A 26,986-nucleotide genomic window follows, 5' to 3' on the forward strand; every position below is an offset into this window, starting at 1 on the left:
AACCCTGACAATCTGAAGCTAAAAGCAGAGCTTCACCCACTTGGTTGTGTGGGACTGCAGCTGCCGAGAACCTTCCTCTCAGCCGCGACATGGGAAAGCACGGTCGAGCCGCATCCTCCGGGTACCAGTTGCAGCGCTTCTGTTAGCGCTGAGCCCACCCATGCCCAAGCAGAGCTGCAGGAGCTGGGGCACGGCACCGCTCCCAGCTCACGGGGGAGAGTAGGAAGGGGCTCAGCCAGCCTCCCCTCTTCCCACCCAGCCCTGCAGTGGCTCGTCTCCTACCACTCTTCCTTCAGACTGCCACCACTGCCCTAGCCCGCTTACGTAAACCGCACCATGGTTTAAATGTTTACCAAAAACTGTAAAATCCCCCGATACCATGCCTCCATCCGCCAAGCAGCATGCTCGTGCTGAATCCCTGCTTGCTGGGTTCTCACCCCCTAACTACAACGCAGCCTGACACACTGCGGAGACCCCCGAGCAGCCCTGCAGCACCGGCATCGAGAGGAGCCGCGAGCTTCCCCAAGCCCGCAGCCACCCCAGCCCGGGCGAGGGCAGGCAGCACTGCAGAGGGAAACCCACGGCGCAGGGACAACGCCGTCTGAGCGCGAGCCCAGCACCCCTCTGCGCACGAACGAACGCCTCTTTCGCAGTGAACCTCTGCTGCCATCCCATTAATCTTGGCTCTACTGAGTTACTATGCTGATTGGGGTGTTGCACAAACAGAAGCTGATCCTAGTTCTAGGTAGAACTTACCCTGCGTGAATGAGGCATAGGATGGCTGTAGTTACATTTATTAGTGTAAGACAGTAAATGTAAGGGGCTTAAATCCAAACACCGTGTACATTAACTGTTTCAGGTCTTGTGCCCGAGAATTACCTTGCCTTCCCACGCTGGTGTGTGCAGCATTCAGATTCATCTCTCACAATGAAGGCAGCATCTCCCACCACAGATGCAATTAATCTACTAAAAGTAACACCAGTAATTAAGCCTGTGCCTGAACATGCCAGCTGAGGACAGAAGGACCTAACGTGGGTCTGGCTCAGCGAATGCTGCTCACGCCATCAGCTGCTGCGGACGGCACGGCACGGCATGCAGGGCGCTGCTCCCCAGACGGGCCCGGGTCTGGGGGGAGGGGGCACGGCTCTGCAGCGGTTTTTGTGGAAGCATTCACTCTCCCTTCCAGGTGCCCCCCCTCCCCTCTCTGCCCCCTGCAGTCCACGAAGCTGTGCCCAGCACTGGTTCTTCGCATTGTTCCTGCAGCGCCGATGGCAGCTCTGTGACCCACAGGAAAAGTTCAAAGGACGATCCTAAAGAAAAGATCCAGTATTCCCCTCCGTGCATACAGTGAGAAATACACCATGGAAATCTCTCCTTTATAGGCCCTGTAAGGAGCTCATCTGTTGCTTTAGACATGAGTAAAGAGCAAGGGAAAGGTGCCCTTAACTATATATAGAATTGGGAAATTTAATTAAAGTTTTAAATCATCCCAGCCCCTTGTCCAACAGGAAAGAAAACTAAAAACTTTAACTGGAAATTTGTTACTTGCCTACACAGAGCCACCAGAGAGAGTGAATGTGAAAAATACACTGACACAACCGACTTGAAACGCGACTGATGAAGAGGAAGGCCAGAGCAGAGCCCCAGGCTGGCAGCAGGCGGGCGTGAGCCACCGCGGCTTCCCTGGGGCCAGGGCAGCGGCACCGCCTTTGACAGTGATGCTCCCCATCATCAATCAGTGTCCTGCTACTTAAAGCTCTTTCAAATTCTGAACCACCACCAGGAAAAAGTTATATGTAAAGATAAAACCTGTTTAAAAAGATTTTAACCATCAACATTCTGATTTTAAAGGGTACAGCTGAGAAGTACAAATTACCTTAAACTCAGAATATTTTTCCACAGGAATTTTTTTGGAAGAAGAAGGGAGAACACTGAGAATTATTTTCTAGTCCATCTGGTCACAGTCTTACCTCTAGAGGTAAGTAAGAGTGGACATAAATATCCGTAATTATAATGGCCTCACCTCTTCCCAAGCCCTGCCTGGAAAAGGAGAGTAGAACAATCTGCGTCTAATTACACAGCATATTTTCCTGAATAATTAGTCCTACTTTCAATGGCCGATTTTCCTAATGCATTCAAGCAGCTGAATGTTTGCCTTTAGCAAGCGTCCAAAGGAACCATTCCTCTGCACTTACTGGTCTCCCCCTCTGTGAACACGGGGCAGAGCCCGGCAGCGTGCTGTGGCTGAGGAACGGGCGAGAGCTGCTGCCCACCCCTCTGCGGTTCCACACCGAAATGCCAAGTGGGAACACCATGGCCACTCATGCCAGGTCCTGGGTCCTGTTCCGCAGTCATACATCTGTATCTCAGCCAATTTAGATTGTCTTCCAGATGAGCACAGCAGAGCTGGAATGATGAAAACCTGCCTCTCCCAAAAGCACTCTGCTGTGCTAAGCACAGACGTACCAGGGGACCTCGAAGTGCACACCCCTCATTAGCACCACAGTTAGCATTGTGTATAAACCTACATCACTGCTGGGGCTGCTGCATCCCGCCTTCCTTACAGACCAGGTCTGCACTGCCCATCTGCTCTGCAACAGACTTGATCACGCTCAGAAATCAAGATGAACTAAAGTGTTACCCGTTTCATTCTCTCCTTCCTTTCTTTTCTTGTCTGCACTACCCAAACAACCTCAAAGCATTACTATCAAAACACAACATACTTTATCAAAATTTAAATAAATTGCAGACCTTGGGGGAAAAAAGAAAAAGAGAGAGGACTGACAACTGCCATGTTCCTCTGGACACAGACGATGTCTTGGACCTGGACTATTTTACCTCTTGAAGGGGGACAAAGAGACACCTAAAAACCTCCACACCTCTGGTGATAAGCTTTGAGCTTAACCCACTAAACACCCTAGGTAGGGCGAGCACGCAGAAGGGAGGAAAGACCCGCGCCCTGCACGCTGCTGGGGGAGCACCATGGACCATTAACTGGAAGGATGCTGTCAGGTGCCGATCATCAGTCAGCCCGGTAAAACCTCCCCTGCCATTAACAACACACATGCAGGATTTCCACACACCAGGGCTTTAACTCAGCCTTGGTAGCGGGCTGATATTTTTGTCACCGGCCATCTTCTATTTCTTCCTGCAATATTTATTCTCCCTGAAGTTTGACAAGCATCGTGCTTGGGCAGAAATGGGTCTGGTAATTGGGCTTATAAATGGAAAGAACTAAATGCACTCTTACTCTCATCTCTCTTAGCAACTTAATAACTGGAGATGACTGATGATCGGATCCACCTAGAGATTGCAAGTATAGTTTCTGTCATTATAATGAGCCACAGAACATTATTTAGTAACAGCCTAGTTTCTCTACTGCACTTCGGAGAGAAGGGCTGCTGATTGCCGCTCCCCGATGTTTATGGCAGATCATCATCTCTCTGGGTCCCCACACTTGCTGTGGCAGCCTGAAGCAATGCAACCCCCCAGGAGCAGGGTGGGACATGCACAGCACAAAGCACCTCTCCCCATCAGGGAATATTTATTCATGCGCCAGGGGCATAGGAATGGAAAAGGGAGGCACAGGCACAGCCATCACAGGCATCACGCAGCTTGCAATCACACAGGTAATAGTGCCCCTGCTGTTGTGCACCCAAGCTACGTGTTTGTCTTTTGTTGTGCAACACAAAATGTGCTACACAAGCAGAGACACCCCTATTTATTTCAGTGGAAGCAGATATTCACCACTTCAAACCGGCTACTAACTTTCTTCTAACCTTTTAATCTTTAATGAAGGCTGGGAACAATGAAGGTCACTCAAAAGCTTCAGCAATGGATAACCGTAACGCCCAAAGACAGCTCCAAAGCATTTTGATCCCTCTACCCCGACAGGTATTGACAGTCCTCAGATTGTATTGATGTTTCAGCTTGGGCTTTCCTTTTTCAGGCTGATGTAGAAGCCGTATCTGAACATTAACAAAACCCACTGACTCTGTGAGGCTGCCGAGCCCGCAGATCTAGGTGTAATGCAGTACAGTGAAAGCAGAGTGACCCCTGAAGCGAACGCCAGTGTAAAGTCTACGGGTAAGAAGTCTTTCTGTCATGTTCCTGCCATGTTCCTGCCCAGCAAAACAAAGCCTGGGTGAAAAACGGCCACCAGTCATATTTCTTTAATAGAAATTAAAGAAATAAGAAGTTCTAAAAAAAACTCTCCACTTTAAGGGGTGCTAGGTGGTTACACAGAAATACTGCAGTTAAATCAGCAGCACTGCTCAGCAACAGATTTTACATGCACATTTAAATTTCACTGTACGCTATACAGGTGGTACCACAGTGAAAATGTTCATGTGCTAAAAAACTGCAGCCCAAGAAGTATCAAACATTGCCGTGATGAAGCAGCATTGGTAGGGCACTGCACCCCCAGAATATGGGGGTTACAGCTCCAGGCAGTAGAGCTCCACCTGCTTGATGCACAGGTCTTTGGTAGTGAGGGGTTAAAACAAAACCCAGAACATTCCTTCAGCATTAGTGGAAATGGAAATGCATTTTTCATACAAGACAGAAGCTATCATGTAATGCTATAAAAGCTAGTGCTCACCCCTTCCCTATTTCTATCTGATTTGGTATGTATTGTATCCAAAACAAGAAATCACAGTATCCTTCTGAACAGAATGCCCAGCTGACAGCTAGCCAAGTCCACGATGCGATGGGTGAACACCTGGCTGGCAGGCTGGGCTCAGTTACAGCACATGGCATTGAATCAGGCTGGTGGCCAGTCACCAGTGGGATTCCCCAGGGCTCAATTTTAGGGCCAATGCTTTTTAATGTTTTTTATAAGTGATCTGGGCACAGGAATCAAGTGTATGTTAACTAAGTTTGCTGATGATACTAAACTAGGAGGAGCTGTGGACTCCCTTGAGCATAGAGTGCCTTACAGAGAGATCTGGGCAGCCACCAGCTGTGTGAAATTTAACAAGAACAAGTGCTGGATCCTGCACCTGGGACAGGGTAATCCTGGTTGTAGGAACAAACTGGGGGACAAGAGGTGGGTGAGCAACCCAGTGGAAAGAGATCTGGGGTCTGGGTTGGTGGCAAGTTGGGTGTGTCAGCAGTGTGCCCTAGGGTGCTCAAGCACAGCATAGCCAGTCGGTCCAGAGAGGCGACTGCCCCGCTCTACACTGCACTGGTGTGGCTCCACCTCAAGTTCTGTGTGCAGTCTGGGCGCCTCAGTGTATGAAGGACATCAAACTATTAGAGTGCATCCAGAGAAAGGCGACCAAGATGGTGAAAGGCCTGAAGGGCAAGATGTAGAGTGGCAGCTGAGGTCACTTGGCTTGTTCAGCTTGGAGAAGAGAAGGCTGATGGGTCCTCATCGCAGTCTGTGCCTTCCTCAAGGCGGGCAGCTGAGGGGGATGTCCTGATCTCTGCTCTCTGGTGACCAGCGACACAACATGAGGAAATGGAATGAAGATGCATCAGGGGAAGTTCAGGTTGGACATCAGGAAAAGGTTCTTCACCAAGTGGGTGGCCAGTTCCCACAACAGACCCCCCAAGGAGGTGTCACAGCACCAAGCTGGTCAGAGTTCAGCTCTGGACAACACTCTTAATCATACTGTTTAGTGTTAGGCAGTCCTGCAAGGAGCACGGAGTTGGAGTCTATGACCCCTGTGGGTCCCTCCCAACTTGAGATTGTCTATGAGATACCAAAATGCCTGGCAGTAACTCTGAATAGTGCATTTTCAACACAATGTTTCAATGCACTATTAAAAGTAGACATAATCATAAATGGAAAGCTAAGTGAAACAGAGAAAGCTTGATCCTTATCACTTCCTGAAATTCAAGATGCTCTGACTCTGTTCTCACTTCGAATTCACACCTACATCTTTACTGGCTCCTGGTTTACCAAAATTCAGGATGATCACCCAGCCCTATGTCCAGTTTTTCAAGCTGGATTCACCGGGTTGGCTCAGTTTCACAATGCAGAGCCACAAATAAAATGTAAAGCCAAAGTATCTGTAGCTTTCTGATTTTGTGGGGAGCAGTGGCTCAGTGCTGCCCTGCACCCACGGCAGGGATGCACAGCCAGCGCTGGCTGCAGCGTGCCATGGCTGCGACCCCTCTGAATGGTTGGACAACGGAACTCACCAGCTCCTGCACCAGTGTGGCCAGCGCAGCCCTGCATGCATCATCCATCAGTCAGATCTGCTTCTGTCCTCCCCCCATGTCTCTTCGGGCAGCCTTTATTGGGATGAAAGCTTTCTCATCCCTCTGAGAGCCCTATCAGGTGCAATCATGCTCTATCACTAACCCTCTCTTTGCTGTCTCCTCACAAATCTTAATACTTGGATAAGAGTTCTGAAAGTTTCTTGCTTCAATATTGATGTTCCCTCAGTGCCATTTTTCTGCTTATTTCCAGGCAGATTTGTATCTCTGCCAGACAGCTATCCCCCTGCCAGACAGCCTCACCAAGCTGTACTCTCCCACAAACCGGTTAGCATCAGTATAAGATACTTCCACCAGAAGCGACCCGTGCTTGCATCCCTCAAAGGACACCAAGGGATACAAAGTAAGTGTGGGAAGTATCACAGATTATTGTTTTTCCTGTGCTGTTTTTACAACAGTTTCATTTTTCACGGCCACCCCCACCACATCAGGTCAGCCACAGTTTACGTACCTGGCCATCCCTCCTGAAGCAAACCTCAGCCAATACCTGGAGCAACGCACTGGCTTTAGGAAGGCTCCTGACGCTGCCTCACAGCACTCTTCCAAGCAAACTGTCATCATGCAAAATGACCACGGCTGATGTACTAAAAGCTGAAATACTTACTGTCTGCAAAACACCTGAGCATGAGTTACAGCGCAGTAAGTTATGTCCTAAAGCCTATTATTGCAATTACAGCTTCATTTCTATGTTGGGCGGGTTTCTACAGCAATTTCAGGGAAACTGCTTGAGAAAGATTAGTTCTTCTGCAGACTGAAAAACAACAGGAGCTTTGTTTCTACATGTAAATATGATTTTCTCGATTGTAGATGGCATTAGAGTCTATTGCAAGATTCCTAGGAACCTTAAAAACAGTGAAAATTTGCTATAATCAAGCTGAACTTTCAAATACACAGCTATCCCACTGGCTGCTAAAATGTCCCTGAAGTTGACCACATTTTGAGTAAAAATGTTCAGATGTGCCTCCAGAACAGAGAGCCAAATCCTCATTTCCTCCCCACTGGAATTAAAAGCTGGGAAACATTTTAAAGGTGACCTTCAGTTCTTTCGGGTTCCTGCTGCATTTGATCAGTTTTCGTACCTACTAAATACTGCTCAGTACTTAAACAGTATTTAAAATGCATCATCCTGTAATTATCCCACATAATCCTCAGCCTTGGGCTAAATCTGCAGAGAGACCAAGTAACTTTTGAAGAGCAGCAGTGGGAGGAGAGCAGGGGAGAACAAGGACCCCTGCTCAGTGCACAGCAATGATGAAAAATCCAGGTAGCGTGGTAAAACTGTGATGGGAATGGTGAACCAGGGACTTGGGCAGTTTCTCTCATCAAGGATTGAAGACCAGAATGGACATTCAGGTTGGGCACACAGTGTTTCTGCTGCAGTAGTTATTTTACAGCTTCAGGTGAAAGTCTGCCATTCTCACATAGACAACGCAATGAAACTTCTTACTTTGTGCCGAGTAAAAATGAATCTTTTTGCCTGCATCACCTGTCCTCTCCGACAGACAGGGCAAAGCAGCACGGCCCCTTCAACCCAGAGCACTCTGTGCCTGTGACACATCTCTTGTGTCACAGCCTCTTAGATGGAGGCTGCAAGGGCTCATGTTCTTACTCTGTTTTGAATAATTAAAGCTATGAATATGTTCTTCTGCCATCTATCTAGAGTGGAACAGGAGAGCTACAGGCCTCCTCTCCCCCATCCATCACCTGCTAGGGAAGTGGAGGGGATGTGCCGCCAGGCAAGCGGCACGGCCCAAGCTCAGCAGCGATGTCTCTGCCTGCTCTGGGCTAAAACAGATGAGCCCATCAGGTTGGTCCCTCAACGCCCCAAAATCTCATCATACCTGTTTCAAGAGTTCAAGCCATTAATCTGCTGGAAACTTGAAAGAAAACAAGTTGCAAAAATCATCACTCTTAAGATAAAGGGGGGGGAAAAAAACCCCAAACAAAAAACCCAAAACAAAACAAAGAAAAAAACAAACCAAAGACACCTACCTGTGCATGGGAAGGTCAGAATTTAAAAAATCTCCCTTAAACAGCTACATGTCTTAAAATGGAATAAACTTTAAGTGTACCATAAAAATACATTCTTCATCCCATTTGCCACTGAAATGCTGCTCTTTTTCTCCCTGCATAAAGACAAGCCTTAGGTCCTGTATTATTAATATCTGTGAGCATAATTTAATAGCTGATCCAGTACTGGAGATGCACATTTCATATTTTAATAGTAAGTGTTATTTGGAAGTAGCCTGGAAGAAATGTAATGAATATATTGTTTAGTCTGCTCCAAATGCTTAGATCAATACAACATCATTTACTTATTGCAACTTATTAGCAAAGTCATTTTTTGTCATCTCTGTACTTCCATGGAGCAACCAGAGAAGTGGCAGACAAGAGGACTCAAAATTAATTATGATCATCCAAATTTAACTAATGTAAATCCCTTAAGTCCACTGTGCAATAGAGACCAAATAGTACACTCGCTTTTATATATACACACAGAAACACACACATATGTAAGTATAATTTGAAAACAGTGTGTACAGTTTTGCTGCAGCAGAAAGTGCTACCAACCAGGCTAGGCACGGGAGCCGTGCTGTGTGACATGGGCATTCCTCCCCCTCCTGGAGGGCACACTCAGAGGAGAGGTGCCACCTCCCTGTAATGGTCCCCCAGGCTCTCCTCTACTGCAAAGCTCTTTTGTATACAGGTCCCTGCAAACAGGCGATAAAATATCTTTATCAATTCTAGTACTGCACTAAATCTTTAAAAAGAACAAACATCAGAAAGACAACATTGCATTCACCAGAAGCTACCAGAAGTTTTAGAGGAGATTGAAGGTTATAGTCTAATGCCGCAGAAGATAAAACTTTGGACAGCCTTTAGCGCCAGCACCTTTGGCTTGCTCTTTCATAGAGCCACAGAACGGTTGGGGTTGGAATGGACCATAAAGGTCACAGGCAGGGAGACCTTCCACCAGCCCAGGTGGCTCCCAGCCCCATCCAGCCTGGCCTGAGCACTGCCGGGGATGGGGCACCCACAGCACCCAGAGACTGCCCCTATTTCCAGTACGCATGAACTGTGCCATGTACTGTTATGCTTTATTCATACACGTCAGGATTAAAAAAATGAACACATTGCCTGAACTGCCAGAATACATTATGGTAACATTGCATTTGAAGACTTATTTTCTCCATATATCCAATTATTTTTCCTTCTAGGTTCCAGAATAAAAAAATACAGGTGAGGGAAAACACCTACTTAGATGTCAAGAAATTGAGGGGGTTTTTTGTTTGTGTCAGAAGTGCTGTCAAAACTTGCCAGCCCCCAGTGAACACGAATTACACTGAATACAATTATCACCAGGCACAACCTCAGCTGCCCCTATATGTGATCTTAGCTTCACATCTAATTTTTTCTCTACTGCTGAACATGGAAGGAATTTTAACATGTGTAGGCTGTGGTATCCCTAATGACTAATGTTATAGTATATACAATCACAGTTTTACCAATTTCTTTTTGGCCAATACATGCGAAGCTTTAACATTAGTAACAGAAAACACCTGCCCTGCCTTTGCTTTCCTCTGCCCCCTCCTCCCAGTTTCTCAAGGTTCCTTTCATCATGTCCTTTCAGAGGTTTAATTTGCCCTATTTCAGGAGCACAGAAGACTCCAGAATAACCTACCACTAAATGGAGAGTGCCAGCGGGACACAAACTATTGCATAAGAGCACCAGCTTCAGCAGACCTGACTGCTGCCTCATAAGCACTTGTTACCTGATAAATTCCCAAAGAGGTTTCCTAATGTTTCAGTTGTGAAATAGCTCTATTCCTCAGAGAGTTGAAAACATGCTGTTAGCAACCAATTTTATCCTAGAGATGACATGTGGCCATCTGAACATAATTTAATTAAAAGAGCAGAACAATATAAAGTTTTCTGTCCTATACATATTTTGGTTTTAATTATAACACCTCATAGATAATTTAATGCTGGAAAATATTTCAGGAAACAATTTTTCATTGTTTTGTTCAGCTTGCTTTGTTTGAGATATTCAACTTTAATAACAGCGTTATACTGGTGGCAAAATCCGCGCTGACATGCACACTCACCCACAGGTTACATGAAGAAACCCAGCCTGGTAACAAGAAAGTGACACATCCAGGTGACAAATTAGCCTCCTATGGTGTTCTTGTCACTGACAGAACCGTGAGTTACAGTGAACTGGTGGGCAATGTAAAGTGCAGAAGGGAAAGCCCTGGAAATGAGTAATTCCTCATAAAGAGAATTACTTCCAGCAAAAAACACCAGTTGCACAATCCCAGTGCAGCAGAAGGCTGGTGCAGTGCCTGTCATCTGCAGCAAAACCCTTTCAGCCGTTTGCTGCCCTTTGCTCATGGAACAATTACAACAGCCTTTACAATTAAGATGGCATGGTGGGTTGAGCCTGGCTGGGTCCTCGAGTATCCCTCAAACACCCCGCCAGGGACCAGCAGCCGCTGTTCAGCCCCCTCTTCGCCCAAGGGTGGGCATGCAGGGGCTGACGACCTCCGTCGGGCAGCCAGCAGCAGAGTCCTTCCTCCGCACGTCATCCATCAAGTGCCGAACTCCACTGAGCCTCCAAGACAACCGCATCCCCGAACATCTAACTTCTGCTTGGCAGTTCAAAGTGATTCAATTAATCCCTGTCCTGCTGCTTCTCAACAATGACCCAGAGCCAGATGTTTTAAAACGTGCCCTGGTATTCGCTTTACCTCTGGAGATGGAAATGTTTGCATAGAGAAAGTCTCAGTTTTCCTACAAGCAGCAATAAATATGATTTTGCATTCAGTTTCCACAGGGAATAACACATCAGCTCACACTGCCTGAGCCATTTTTAAATGTTTCCTCTTGGAAGTAAAACCTGAAAGTCCCAAAATATTAGACTCAAGTAAGGTTTCACTCCCTATGTGTTATAATCCTACGCCTCATTATTTATGGAGTCATAGATACAACATGTGACACTGTTCCCCACAGCTGTTTATTTTTAAAAAGGAAGAAAAAGATACCACTAAACAAATACGTAAATACATAAATACAGCAGGGTCTCAAGACTGCCTCTGCAGTAGAAGCTTCTCACAGCATGAACACAGCTCCCCATCAATCTTCTCTGACCTTAGTCGATGCTGCAAATAAATCAGGCCCTGGCCCCGAAAAAGCCTGGAAAATTCTTCTCTTCCTCCTCTTGTTCATCTCTGCCCAATGCTCACCACAGAAATTCCCACCTTTAACATACTTTTTTTCCCTCCTTCCACCCAGCTTTGTCTTTTAGCAGATCTCCACTGCTCCAAACAGACGAAAACTCTGATTGTAGCCACCTCAGCTATTTCTCAGATACACGTATCCTCAGCCACCAAACAATAATTGAAATTAAATATTCTCCTCTGACCCTAATGCCGCATGAGGTGGAGAACACGTGTTGGCAGCTATTTACAACACAGCAACAACCAGCGTCTCTACCCAGTAACGTCAGCACATGACGCAGAGCTCACACCACAGTTTCTCACAGCATCACGTTCCCTACCCAGCACTGTGCAAGGCAGTGTGATGTGCAAGTCCCCCTTCTCTTCTCCTGACTGACACTGGAAGGCTAGAGGCTAAAATAAAACAGAAAAATAGCTTTTCTGTAAGCTCACAGGAGCTGGAGACAGTCTAAATGCTACTCAACAGTATTAAGAAAATAAATCTTCAGGAATCAAAGTCGCCAAACAAACAGATTTATTCACATCTCTAGACCCACTTCTTTCCCCTCCTCCGAGTTGAAAAAAAACCCAAACCTTTCATGAAAAGCTTTTTAAAATCCAGTCCGGGATTTGCTATTCTGCATTTTATGCAATATATATGGACTCTGGAAATTTTACAGAACAAAATGATTACCCTAAATTATTGATCAAAGGGAGTAAATACATACAGTGGCCTTAAGATTACATTGGCTGCTATGAGAAAAGAGAGAAAAGAGTCCTCCTTGGTGATTGTACTGACAGTGTTCATGTATCATGATGAAGGCTCATTTCTAATTACATGATCTTATTATGCATTAAATACGAAAGCAAGTTTTTCCATTTTTATGCAGTTTGAAATATTGCCTTCAAAGCGAACAAAGGGACATGAATTCAGTAACAGAAAAAGGAAATGTAAATATGCTCTTCCAAACAAGCAACTGCAGAACATCACGCACGTATAATGCCTTTCATCCAAGGACTTCAAAGCATTTTAGACTCACTCATCAATTAAACTTTTTTATATCTCTCACAGGGCCGGCAAAGCATAAAAGAAAAATGGTGGAATAAAAAAGCAGAGACACCAACCAGCTGGCCATACACCGCTCCGGGAAAGGCAGCTCTCAGCACCCAGCCTGGCCAGCAGCTTTCCAGCAGATCACCCTTGAACACAGCCTTGGCCAGAGAGAAACCCTTCCCCTCACCAGGACACAGATTCAGCTACACCCTCCTGCAAGAGGTACCCAAAAAGAGCTAGCTGTTCCACCAGCCCTGGGAAAACCCAGGTTCCTGCCCAGCCAGCAGCCAGCTTTGACTGATAAAACACCAAACACACCAGGGCTGAGGAGACCCACTGCTCTGAGAGCCCCCAGCACCCACCACACAGCAGGACCCCAGCCCTCCCCTCCACAGCTGTGCAGACACGAGGGCTGGGCATCACTTACCTGTCTGGAAACATCCACAGCACTGATGTGAATTTTCCACCTTCCTGTTGACACCCTTCAAAAAGCCAGCTGAGGCCGCCTCTCAAAATTAAAAGGCAGAAGATCCATATCTTGCCATTATCAGCAACAGCTGTTCACTATTCATCAAAGTGAGTTTAGCTGTGAATGAGTAGCATGTGTAATACAGCCTTAATTAGAGATGTGCATTCTCTGTAAAATCCTTGTAATTAGTGACACGAGAGCTGCTAATTTCTCTGGTAGAAATGAATTTACCACAGCAAGTTTGGTAGCATCTTATTGTAGAGGCAGGTATCCACAAAGGGCAGGAGTTTTGATCACTTTCATGGCATTTTATTTTTGCTACTTATTGAAATCTAGTATTACCTAAAAATCATGCAAAACCGGTGTAATGTGCAGTGCATCTGCAATTCCGAATCCTTAAGTGGAAGCACAATGCTTCATTTATATTGACTAGGGTTTTTTTTTCATCATCATAACCCATCCGGAGCTGTGTATGCCGGTGTCAGCAGGAGGTGTCAGAACACACCACGTACAGCAGAGTTCAAAGAAAACAGCAGTTCTGATGAAAAAAAATGCCCCATCTTCCCTGTATCTCCTATAGATATAGATAATAGCCTTCATCCAACCAGAAAACTGAAACAGTAATATGTGATTTATGTTGGCCATAGAGTAGAAATAGTAGTCAGTACTAATGGCAACCAGCTAGTGAAGTACCCTGGCTAATGTTCATACTGGAGTTTCAGAGGACGAGAAGATGAACAAGTCAATTACAGAATGCCCCGCTCCTCATCTTCCCCAAGTAATTGAAGATTCAGTATCATTTTTACTGAGTTATTTTTAATTGGTCTCATTTGCTGAAGTAAATTAGGTGTAGCATTGTCCTCAGTATGATATATGCATCTGTGCAAATTGGAAAGAAAACGTGAAAAAAATGTAAACCGCTGCCGTGGCAAAACAGCCAAAATCAGATAAATACAATTAATTTCTAAGCCTAGCCTTGAAAAATTATGATACTAATCTATTTATTTGACTGTTAGTTATGGTTTCCATCAAGGTCAGGAGAAATTGCTCAATTAATAAATGTCTGCTTGCACCTGACAACAATAAAACTCTCCCTAGAGTGCAATGAGCTAAAAGCCTGTGACCTCAGACACAGCCAGTGAGGTGTGGGTAGGTTGTGCTGCTTTGGGTTTTTTTGCAAGATTGAACAATAAGCACATTACTTGCAGCTTGAAAGCTGCCAGCTGCCCTGGGGACCCTGACTGTGGATGCGAGCTGCTTCTTGGAAATCAGGACCCCAGTGTCATGTATGCAAACACTCTTCAGCTGCTAGTTAAGGCTGGCCTCTTCCTCCTGCTGCGGCTTGGGCAGGAGAGGTGTCAATAAGGAGCAGGGTGAATCAGGAGAGATGGAAGGGTAAATATTAGTCTAGACTGATTCAGTAATTTGTGTCCGCTGTCGTTTTCTGCACCAACTCCTTTCTCCTTGTCACTGTCCCAGGCGACAGCTCACCCAGCGCAGATGCTTGCCGGGAGAGGCCACCAGCACCACGCCAGCAGCGCCAGCAGCCGGGTGATGCAGTGCCTGAGCCCCGCACCAGCACTCTGGCCGCTCTGGGCAGCGCACTGCACGGCTCTGGCATCGGTCGGGCCTTGCGGGCTGGAAACAACCAATGACACACAAGCTGTGGCAATGTGCCACGTAACTTGCTCTGCAGTGAGATGAGGCATAAACCAAATCTAGCACAAGCTGATTGTCAGTAAGTGATACCCCCTTGATAACTGAAAGCAGAGCAATGGCCTGGAACAGCCAGTCTAAAGGAAAGCAGAGCAGTCACAGTGCAAATAAATATTTGTTCCATCTTTTAAAATAGAGAGGGAAAGCTCTTTGTTTTCTTGTCTCCAACTTGCCTCCAGCTGTTGCTTTCTTTCCTCTTCCAATGTTCAGTTGCTGCTGGGTTTCCTTATGGATGACTCTTCAGTGCTACTTCGAAGTGTGGAGTATCGGTCAGCGGTACCTGGAGCAAAGGTTTCCATGATGCCCGTTTCCACCCTCTTACCAAACACGGGGCGGACGAGTGAACCAGCCGGCCAAGTCATTAACTGAGTTCAGAAAAGCCAAGACAGCAGCACAGCAAAGACTCTGACCACACATGACCACACCACTTGCTAAAGTCCTATGTAATTAGCTCCTTTTAGCTCAATCTATGGAGGTTGTTAAAGAGTAGAGGAAAAGGAAAATTATTTCCTTTGACTTTAAACAGAGAAGAGCTGTGCAAACCCTGCAAATATTTGATTCACGGGAGTTGGAAGCAAAGCAAACACGCTGCTGAGCCAGATGCCAAGACTGGTGAGTATCCGGCACCTTCTGAAGACAAGGCGTGAACCTGGGTGAAGCTGCAGCTGTCACCCCGCGTTGCGAAGGTCTCCTGATCTTGGCTTGAGCTACAGCGAGCAGGAGGAATGGGTGCAAGTTTAAAGGAAAATATTTGGCACCATTTTTATTCAGTCTGAAGGCTGGCTGTGCTCAGATCGCACAGAACAGACACTCTTCTTCAGCTGAAACCTGGTCTGTGCAGTAAGGGAAAAGCAACACCTCCGCCCTGCTTGCTGCCCCAGCCTGCTGCCTGCCTTGCCCCACAGCAGCTCAGCCCTTGGCAGGGGGTGGCTGTGCGGCAGAGATGCTCCTGGGTGCAGAGGTGCTGCCCAGGGGCTCCCGGCAGGGACAGCTGGCCATGGAGGTGCAACATTGGTCGAGATGCGTCCCGTGTGGAAATAAACCCTTCTCGGTACTCAGCCGGGAAAAAACCAAAATTTCCCCCCACCTGTAAGGGACAAGAAGCCCTTCTGAAGCTCAGGCCACTTAAGCTGCTGTTTACCTGCCAAGACTGCCATTGCCCTGTGCCACTTTAATTGAGATTTTGTCACCACTGAAACAACATATCCCAAATAAAATTAACTGTGTTCACTTGGGCTTCACACTATGAATCTGGCAGAGCTGGGGGGGGAGCTTTTCTGCCAGAGTGGCCCATGGGGAAAATGAAAGGGCTCTGCCTGCTGGTGCCTAAACCTGTAGCAAACAAACGAAAAAGACAAAAACCGCTTGCAAAATATAAATTTCCCCTCAAATTGATTCTGCAGTCATGCCTTGACCCAGTGGCAGCAGGGTGCCAGGAGAAGGTGCAGCTCAGCCCAGGCGTTTTGAGCAGGTTCTCTACAAAGCCTACAGAATCCATGGAATGACATATATCCTTCTCCTCAGCCACAACTCCACTAATTTTGCCACTTTGTTCCGCCTGCAGTTTTGGCTCAGGCTAAATAGTGCTTTCATGTGTACGTGACACATGGATGGGTTTTCTTGCGCACGCGAGCTGTTGCATAGCGAGTAAAGGCTGGGAAAAAGTAGGTCATTGAAGTATAGTTACTATATCTGCTTTTATCCCTAGAATTGCTTTCCCTCCAGGACTGGCCCAATTTACAGTCCTTTCTATTGAGAGGTTCACCTGCCCTGCGGAGATGTGGTGCCTTCATTTCAGGAGCTCAGTGGTATCTGGAGCACAAGATAATCTTTGGAGGGCAGGTGATTTTCAAAACAGCCTTCCTATATATTAATATAATCCAAGAAAATAAATCCAAATCAGAGAGGGACTTCTGCACCAGTCCAAAGCAAAATGAGAGCCAAGTGGGGCCAACCTTTTCTTACACAGAATTTTGCTTTTCTCCCAAAATAACCCATCAGCTGCCACCTGCGATGCAGAGCACACTCGGGGCAGAAGGGTGCCGCATGCCGCCCGAGGTGCTCCAGCGGGATCTCAGCAAATGGCCCATTTTTCTGCCTTGGAGAAATGCGCCTGCTTGGAAGGAATTACTGCAAAGGGAAATCATAGCAAGCAGAACATTTTGGTAATAACACTCTTGCAGACCATGAAAAATGAGCCCTTTCAGAGGTCTAGCCAAAATACAGACCGCCCTTCCACCTTCTTCTCGCTGGGAACTGTACCTCCCCATACTGCTGTTTCCTTATCAAAACTCTTTCTGGATAATATATTACACTCTGACAGCACTAATTTAATTCCTTCGAGAATGGTAGTGAATATATTGGGTAAGCAAGTTTCAATTCCTATTTTTCCTTTGGGAAGAGAAAAGGCAACCTCATGGAGATCATGAATCTGTTTACAAGCAAGCACTTCCCTGGCTGAAAGTTAATGAAGGAATGGTTGGTGTTCAAGCATCCCCCTGCCCACGGCAGCAGCGTGAACGTGCTCACAGCACACGTCCCACCAAGGGGAAGGACTTTATATCTGAATCGTGAAATGTTAATGAGCCCACAAAGCGCCTGATTTATATGGCAACAGCCAAGGCTCCCACTTCAGGGACCATTATGAAACGTGTCAGGTACAGTGGGTTTTAATTATCCCCACAACAGTGTTTCACTAAATCTGAATTATTTACAGCTGGGTGTGCCTGTTTCTACACGGCTGACAGGCAAGCACGGCCCTTGGGGCTCTCCCCCATCCAACATCTCTTGGGGCTTGCGCGCTGTTTCCCCGAGATTAATTAAGGTCTGAATTCAAGTTTTTTGTCAATGTCGTGACTAAGGTTTATGGAGGTCCTTAGGGTTAATTTATAATCCCCTAAAGAATAAGTAAATATTTAAACTTCCCCCCAGTGGTGTAATTGAATGTTTTAATTCATGCTGGCAGACCGAGTCAGGCAAATTCTTCCATTTCTGTGATTATTTATTAAATAAATGAGAATAGAAAATCATTCTTGTCACTTTGCCTGAGTGTATGTTTATACTAAAATGCTGCTCCTTAAATTGATGAACCCCAGATTCCAACTGCTTAGCAAAGGACCAGGTGAGAGTAAGGCTGTTTTATTGGGTTTTTAGCTAAGCACCCAGGCGACATGCCGCAGAGGCAGCGCAGGGGCTGCCCGGGACTGCCCGAGAGCCCTGGCTGTGGCGGGCAAGCGGCTGGGTGGGCGGCAGGTGGGAGGGATGCTGCGCTGCACCGGGTGCTCAGTGGGGCCACCCACCTCTGCCACATGCACCATGACACCTGCCAAGTGTCTGAAGGTCCTTGGGAAAACAGCCGCCATCCCAGTAACGGCTGGTTTGCTTCGCAGCCAAGCACAGTCTGACAGGGGCATGCACAGGGAGGCGGGAGGCAGAAGCGGAGCCCCCAAGGAGGGGCGCAGGTCCTGGTGGCAGGGGCAGAGGTCCCAGTGGCTGATGATGCTCGGAGGCGGGCAGGAGGCTGAGCCCCTGGGTGCTGCCCTGGGCAGGCTGGGTGCCACGGGTCAGACCCACCGTGCCTCCCCTGTCTGCCAGCTGTCACATCCCTCCCGCCGCACCTACCGGCAGCACAGCCCTTCCCTTCCATGGGCACCCGCAGCCTCCCCGGGGAGTTTCTTAACATGTAGCACAGCACCTCTGCCCCTGGTGACCGCACGCAGAAGGCAATCGCTCCCCGTTAACCCAAGTAGCTGCTGGATTAACGAGCAGCACCCCCCCCACCATCCGTTCCACAGCCCACATTCACGACCTGCGCTCATCATAATGATCCCCATTTATCAGCTACTGCCCACCCACCGCAGCTGCTGGTGCACCGCAGCCCCTCAGCTCCTCTGCCCCGGCCACCACCAGAGCCACATTTAGCCTTGGCACGGGCCAGGCTGAGCAGATGGGCTTTCACCCTGCACGTGCCGCGGCTGCACAGTGGTGATGGCACGGAACAGAATGAATTGCATCAACTGGGACATGTATTAATATTTAACTAACAGAGGCAAAAGCAGCTGGTGAGAATTTGGGGTCTTGTACATCCAGGAGAAATTATCGGTCTTGTTTAAATATTCATTTATGCATTCTAGGCATCGAAAATCATTGTAAATCACACCTCCTTCACATGGCAGTGATTGCACTTAAATAAATACTGCTCACAGTTTCTTGTATTTCTGTCTCTGGAACCAAGAGTTTTAGATTTCTGGTACTGCAGGCAAAAGACAGAGATGTATTGAAAATTAAGGTACCTAAATAATTAACCCCACTTCTGAGTCTTAGCGGCAATTTAATAAAGTGCTCTTGGGGACCCGGTTGATAGTGAATAATACCTATTGTCACTGCATCTGCACAGGCTGTAGAAACAATTTGCTGTTTCCATTACACCGCAGTGCTCAACCATTTGTGTTTTTGGGAGAAGGGATATTGTCCTGAAACCCAGACTTAAGAAATCCTTCCTTGTGCACAGGGGACATGAAAAGAACAAACCTGAAAGATGAGCATGGGCTTCTTCCCCCTCCCGAGGGGAACCACACATCCAGCCCAAGCGCATTATTAAGCCCATATAACTTGTTGCTCTAAAAATACGCTTTGGTTGTCTTATGTGGAATTATTTCAGGAAAGACATGTTTCTCCCGGTCCTTCCCATGGCCGTTCCTCAGCGGCCCAGTGGGAGGCTGCTGGGGGAGGCTGGCAGTGAGCAGGGGGCAGGGGCAGGGTGCTGGCAGCGGGCTGTGCAGGCAGCGCACCCTGCATCGCCCCGGCTGTGCCCACACGGCTCCTGCCGGCCAGAGGAGCCCGGGCGTCTGGCGATGCCTTGTTGGAGCCAGCTTAGAAACCTGGCTCTGGAGTAACCGCTCTGCCAGCACCAGGGGAGGCATTTTGCACAAGTCTTCACTGTCCTGCAGATTTTCATGTGCGTTTGATTAATTAAGTATGGACTTTTGATTGCAAATATGGTGCGGAAAGGAGTATGAAAGTTGGGTGAATCAATTTGGCCTAAATCACATCCATCCACAATTCCTGCATTATTTTTACTTTTGCCTGCAAGTTACAGCGACGGAGAGACAGAAATTTCCTTTTTGTTTTTATTTTGAGAATTATTTTTCATGATAGCCTCTGCAGTGCGGGCTGGGTTAGAACCAGATTTAACACGGGCAGCTGAGAAAGCTGAAAGCTGGAAAAGCTGGGGGTGCCACTGCAGGGCTGAAGCCCTGGAGTTCACACCTGCTCGCTCAGCACCCACTGCCCCTGCACCGTCCAGCAACTTGAATCTGTCCAGAGAGCAGCCGGGCACTGACCACCGCCTGGGCTCTCCCCCCAGCAACACCAAACCACCCCCCAGCTGGTGCAGCCCTGCCCAGCCCGGCAGGGGCACAAATGTCTCTGCGGACGTTCCCAAGGGACCCCTGCAGAACCCTCCTACCCCTTGACTTTAAGAGCAAATATTACTGTTAATGACATGAAGTTGCTAATGGTGAGAACTGGCTGAACATCTTTCCATGGAAGAGACATGAGTACTCTGGGTGTGTAACACGTCAGCTGTGACTACAAAAGGATCAAAAGATGTTGTAGTGGCATTTTGCACCAGGATAATGGTGAGATTCCCTCACCAACAACCCCTTCCTAATGCAACCACTGCAAACCCGAGCTCTTTTGGCTTCAGTAATAACAAATAGGGTCAGCTCTGATCTGGGAAATACATCAGTGTCTTCTCCTCAGGGTATGTGCTCCAGCCCAACTCCTTGCAGTTTCTCCTGGCCACAGGACTCCCAACGCTGCTGTGGGATGGGTGAAGCGCCTGATGTTCCTCTAAGGATTTCACATGTAGAGACAGCAAATACTAAAGCAGGTATTGCCCTCTCTTGACTCCGTCACCCCAGGCATTCTCCATGAGGACCTGAAGGAATATACCCTATCCCACATCAAGGCTCATGGGAACTACCTGTTTTCAGACTGAAGCAGTACTTTGTGCCACAGATCCTCATCCATGAGTAACAGAAAGTTGAAGCGTCCATTGGAGATTTCCAAAATCTCAGGCATTTCAGCCTCCTCTCATACTCAGTCCTGCAGCTCCTGCCGGAGGCCGGTTTGCCTGGACACCGCAGAGCCGGCGTGGTGGCTGCCTGTGAGCGGTGCCCTCCGGCCACCGCTGCACCACTTGCCGACAGCCCCTCCCAGCTCCCCAGGGCAGAGCTCAGCTCTCAGCAGGGCCTGATCCCTCTCCCTTTTCGCCTGCTAATGACTCCATTGTGCTTTGTCCTTACCCCCAGCTCCCCTGCCCACCGTCCCAGCTCCCAGCTGCAGCACCCCTGCTTCCCCTCCGTCCCTCGCCACTGTGAAAGCCCACAGCCAGCACAAAAAACCGCAGTGCTTTCTCCCAGTGCCAGCTTATGCCTGCGGGACTAATCCTGACCTACACTGACAGCACACCACGGGTGGCACTGAGGAAGACGGTCCTGATAAATCTCAAGACAAGGTGAGGGTCCATGTCCCTGCGGGGACTGCGCCGGCAGGAAGGGCCGGAGCCCTGCACACGTGCACCTCCGCTGTTGGAGCCACAAGTGATCTATTTAAATGCCAAACCAGGAAATTACTTGGTCACAGAATTACAGCACCAAATGAGAGCGGGGCAGACAGGCTTGACCTGGAACAAAGATGGCTGGCACAAAGTTAATCAGCATACTGAAACTCAGGGAGAGCTTATTCCCAAATCAGTGCTTTGTATGCTGTGGCTGCAGTTTTCATCCCTTCACAGGAATCCTGATGCCCAACTGGGGCGTCAGACAGCTGAGAACTTCTTTATGTCTAAATCAGGACAATTATTAATTTAGACATTCAGTAGATGCTGGGAGTACAAGGAAGAGATGTAAGGGAGGGGAAAGAGGAATAAATCACTTACGCGAGTTAACCATATAAGCCCTTTATAAACAGCTCATTTAGGAGAGACAAATCCTACTGTTTCATTTTACTTAAAGAAAATCTGTTCTTTTTCCTCTGTGCACTATTCCTCCAGGAGCGCACAGGACCCAGCTAGACATCTGCCGCCTGTGGCTGCTGGCCAAGGCTGCGCTGCCTGCGTAAGCATTTTGGCTTGCAAATACAGCCAGTCTGGCATTCCCATTCCACGTGCCACAAGGCATTCCTTTAAGGCATCGCTGTTAAGCATTTGAGTCCCAGCCAGGTGCATGTGTGTAGTTACTTACTGGGTAAGAAATGCTGCTTTGTTTAAGCAGGCTGGAGAAACCAGCCCCAGGTGTGCCCCAAGGCTGACCCTGCTGCCGGGAAGGGCTCCCCAGCACTGCTCAAGCCCTGGCAGCTCCGTCCTGCAGCACCAAAACAGAAGGAGCAGCAGGTGTGGGAAGGAAGGCAAGGTGGTGGGCAAACACTGACAGAAGTGGATGTCTCCTAGGGCTGTAACAAGCCCTTTGCAAAGTTTCCAACCCCTGCAAGCCCATCCCTGCAGGAGCCCTGGAGGAAAAACTCAATTTGCCCCTCAGGCTCACACCTGGATCAGTTTGTTTTGCTGCCTCAAGCACCCTTAAGATCCAGCTGCCTACATTCTCTGCCTGCCTCCTGAGTCCCCTCCAGAGCTGGGGCATGCTGGAGAGGTGCAGGGAAAACACCACCGTACCTTAACGTAAGTGACAACTGGGGTGGGTGTGTGTGTGCTAAGACAAGTCTTCTGTTTCAGAGTCCTCAACTCCAGGGAAAGCCTGGAGCAGAAACATCTGCCTGGCTCCATCCACAGAGGGAACAAAATCAGGGCTGTGCGAACAACTGCTCCTGTGGGAAGCGTAAGTTTCTGTAGTGCAGAACCTGCAGGGTTTCTAAACGTCACCAGCACCCAGGGAACAGATGAACACGGCATCTCCAGGTCCGTTGCAGCTGGCCATGGGTTATCCCCAGTGTATCCTGGAGTTCCATGGTTTAGCTTTTCTCCTTACTATAACGGCTGCTTTGCATTAGAGCATCCCTGGGTGTGACGCAGGCTGGCGGCTCCAGGCCCCCAGAGGCGAGCCCTTGCCAGGAGCCCTTGCCAGGAGCGCGGCCATGCCCAGCCAAGCCCAGAGCCGGGGCACTGCCAGGCTGCACGGGCAGGGCACTGCAGCGGCCAGGGCTCGAGCACAGCTCTGCTGCCCGGGCACAGCCAGCCTTCCCGCGCTTCCAGTGATTCTCCCGGAGCCCTTCAGTACGAGAATTGTGCTACGTTATACATAACGTGAAAGAAATACACGTGGTAGGAAAGAAATTAGAGCTCAGTAATTAAAACACAGCCTCAAGCCATGCAGCTCCTCTCTGTGACCTTACTTAAGACAACGTTTTCAAGATTGCTGCTGCAACACTTCTGCTGGGGGGGGCTTCCCCTCCCTCCCCCCGACGCAGTGAATTATCCAGCAACCATGGCACAGCTGAAGACTCATACTAAAATAAGGTCCGAGACACTTTCAGCAGGCGCCAAAGGGGAAGCACTTCAGATTGTCCCTTCCACCGTGCAAAGCGAGTGCCCAGGGCTGTGTCTGTGCCCAGGCACCCACGCAGCACCCCGGCATGCAGCGGGGGCTGGCTCCTGGGGTGGGGGTCCCAGCAATGGGGAAAGGCTGTCCAGACACAGACAGAGCTGGACAGGTCTGAATGCCTAGAAAGCATGGAATTCCTGACCTGTGTTCCTCCAGTTTAATTACCCACCTGCTCTGACTTGTTTTGAGCAGTGGTGGAATTAAACTTCATGTACTTAGCAGGGAGCAGAGTGAGGTGACTTGCTTTCTCATTTTAGCAGTGACGACTAAAGCCTTCTCTACCACATAATGCACTTCCATTACAGCATTAAGGACCTTTCTGACCCAAATATACATCCTGAGAACAAAAAAAACTGTAAAGAATACAGTATTTAATCTGCCTTGATTCTGCTCTCAGAAAGATATAATCTATTACAAATGTTATCCCTTGCCTTGCCCATTAATCCTAAAGGGACTAGTGATTAAATACTTTTTCTAACCCTCCAGTCCCCGCTGTGCCTGTGATTCAGAGAGTTACAATCACTCTGTGTTGTACATCTGGTGATGATAACGGGCAATGCTCCGTTATTACAATGTGCTTTCACTGCTGCTTACTGGGCTGCGAAGGCAACACTGCATTCAGCACAGTTCTTGGCTCTCTACCTCAATTAACGATATAAACAATATTTCACCACTTGGAGAAGGGTTACAAGGAAAGCACAATCCAAGACATAACTTGCAAAGGCAAAATAAGGATACGAATTGCAGAACCAAGCGAGGACATGGAGACACAAGCATTCTGAGATGCAGCTCTGGCATGAGAAAACTGCCCTAATTGAGACATGAATAAAATGAGCACTTTTCTGAGTTCTCTGCCCGTGTTTGGCCTGGATTAACAATGGGAACTCTGCTCCCTGCAGGCATGCCTGCCCGGGGGCACCGAGCCCACCAACCACCTATGGCCAGCCTGGCCCCATCCCGACAGAGCTCCCATCACCAGGACATGCCAGGACACCCATCCCACCGTCCGCCGGCACTCGGGTGGGCACTGAGCCTCAGCACAGGGGCAGAGCTGAGCCCCCAACAAACTACAGACAGCAGAGCTACACTTTTCTTCCAGCTTAAAAGATTCAGTGGACATCCAGTTACAAGGGCAGGGGTTAAGTCTATCAAATTAATTTTAATTACAATTTAAAGAAAGAAAAGCCACTTTAACATTTCTAATCAACAGGCATCTAATGAGGCATGTTAGTTCCTGTAGTCTGAACACAGTAGGAAATTTTCTAAGATAATTTACTTCATTAATATTCAGCTAGAAGTGGATCATCCAATACTTTCTATGGCGACACTGAGATAAAATATGTCAAAAAGAAAATTTTGTATTTGACATGGGCATTAAGCTTTGTAAGTTTCATTATATCTTATGAAAAAACGCTTCTGACTGAAATAAAATGTTACAACCCAAATCTACCAGAATGATTACAGAGTCTATCTTAATAAGAATGGTAGCAAAGCAAGTCTGATTGCTTTATTTTTAGCACCACAATGGTACTGGTGTCCCAGCACAGCAGAGCATCGCCAGCAATGTCCCAGTCCCTGCAGCACACAACAAGTGTTTCCTTCACCCAGCTCTGCCCTCTCCCCGGTCCCCAGGTGGGACCAGTATAGAGGAATATACTTATTCTTGTAAGTATGTATGAATACACCAGAGCCGATCAGGAAAATAAGAGGAATCATCTTTGAGGGATCTCTGAACCTTGCTGCTTTCTATTATTCTTGACACAGAAAATGTCAACAACCCTTAAAAAGTTGTCAGCCTTTTTAAAGAGTAACAGCTTCAGTGTAACAGTTCAGGTTTTGTATCATCAAGTTGAGACTGGTTTGGATTGCTTCGTTACAACAGAAATCGAAAAAAACGCCAAACCCAAAATGAGAAGGTTGAATGAGAGAGCCCCATGGGGACCACAGTTTGTCTAGTTTCTTAAATAATAAGCAGATATGTAAGAGGGCAGGGAGTGAGAATGAGACCTAGCTATCTAAGCCCACTGAAACTCTAGGAGTTTTACACTGCTCAAATTTTGTTAATTGTAGGGTTCAGATAAAAAAAAGCGAAGCCTGACTTTGTGCCACGAACTGGGAGAAGCACACAGTGCTGAGGTCTATGGCACTGATGCCCTGATGCACATCCTCTCCATGAGACACCCCTCGTAGTGATCTGCCACCAGCAGAACACGTGCCTGTTCCTCCTCCAGGCAGAGACCTGGCCTCTCCTCCCACCAGTGCTACCAGCCCTGCGGTTCCCGGCCAATTCCCTGTCTCCTCCTCTGTGCATGAGCAATTCCAGTCACTGCCATCGGAATGCTTGTCTTATTAATAATCAATTACCCATCAGGTCAGTGAGTCGCTCTGGAGCACGCTGAGCGGCATGGCCCCACCGACCCCCAAGAGACCTGCTTCGGATGTCTGTTGGTGGGAGCTTAACTTTCTGCCCTTTCCAAAACAAAGGATTGCAGATAAAAGGACTCCAGTGCCGGAGAGTTACATGTCAGTCTGCGTCCTGGGTAAACAAGCAGCTTTTTCATCATCACGACATTCAGGCATGCATATTTAGAGAACATGTGCAGGTTAACTAAAAGTCCACCTGATACAAATGAAAAAGAGCTGGTGCTAGTTTTTCTTTCAGGACTTCTATAAGCATCATTCTTTCTTCTTCTTTCTCTACTGAATTTTAAAGGTTATCTTCATAAAAGATGTTATTTCAAATAGCATTGTACCATCAGAAATGACAGGGAAAAGATGAAATCATGAATATTTGAAGAACTATTTTCTGAAGATGACTGTGTGGCTGGGGAGAGGAGGCTGCAAAAGGTAGCGACAGCCACCTGGACTCTTTTCCATCCTATCGATGATTCAAGGCAAATGCACACCATGGCTCTGGCTGCAGCGGGAAAATCAACAGGACCTTCTCCTTGTAAAGTCATACACAGGCTGTGAAAGATGCTTCACGTAAATATTAGACAATCATTAACCAGATGATTAATGTTCCGCACTGCTCTTCTGAAATCACGGTAGCTCAAGGGGAAACTGCAGAATTTTTAAAAATAAAACGCAACTAAGCAAAATAAATTTTACTCACCGAAGGGAGTGAGGGATGACAGCAAAAATCCAAGACAATTGCAGAAAAATAACCATTTGCCACAACATTATCACACAGCCCACTCCCCACCGACAAGGAAAGCACAGGAGTGATGTGAACCCAGACCCCTCGGCTCTGAGTCGGTGAATCCCAGAGGCAGGAGGTGCCAGCCCCGCCGCCCTGATGCTGTCCCCAAGCCCAGGGCTCCCCACGTTCCCGGCCTTGGTGCCTGCCTTCTCCAGGAGGGATGGCTGCCAGCCCCTGCGCGAGGCCACGCCGGGACCTCCCCTCCACTCTCCTCCTACATCTGTCCTGCAACCAAAGTTTGTTTATCTGCAGGGTCGAGGAATTCAGGGGGTTTTGGTCACCATGGCTACTACACAAAGCATATATAAATTATATATGTAAATACATATATACATAACCTTTAATGCTGATTTCTCCTATTTCCAGTCCTAATCCTAATTTTCTAGGACTGCTTGATTGAAGTGCTCTAAGATTCAATTTTCAGCTCATAAAATGCTTTTAGTGCCTGTCCCTATGTGACTCCAGGGGATCAAAGTTTGATTTTTAACAGTGCTTACCCCACCCCCAATCAGGAAACTGTATATGGTCATAAACATAAACCTC

The 26,986-nt window shown here is 47.7% G+C and overlaps 1 long non-coding RNA gene across 30 annotated transcripts in view; it reads right to left on the reverse strand.

Moving 5' to 3' along the window:
* Positions 1 to 26,986, reverse strand: part of LOC114017065 (uncharacterized) — a 206,799-nt gene that overhangs the window by 56,133 nt on the left and 123,680 nt on the right. The window lies entirely within an intron of this gene.

Source organism: Falco cherrug, chromosome 4 (genome assembly GCF_023634085.1).
Source record: "Falco cherrug isolate bFalChe1 chromosome 4, bFalChe1.pri, whole genome shotgun sequence".
Classification (NCBI taxonomy): domain Eukaryota; kingdom Metazoa; phylum Chordata; class Aves; order Falconiformes; family Falconidae; genus Falco; species Falco cherrug.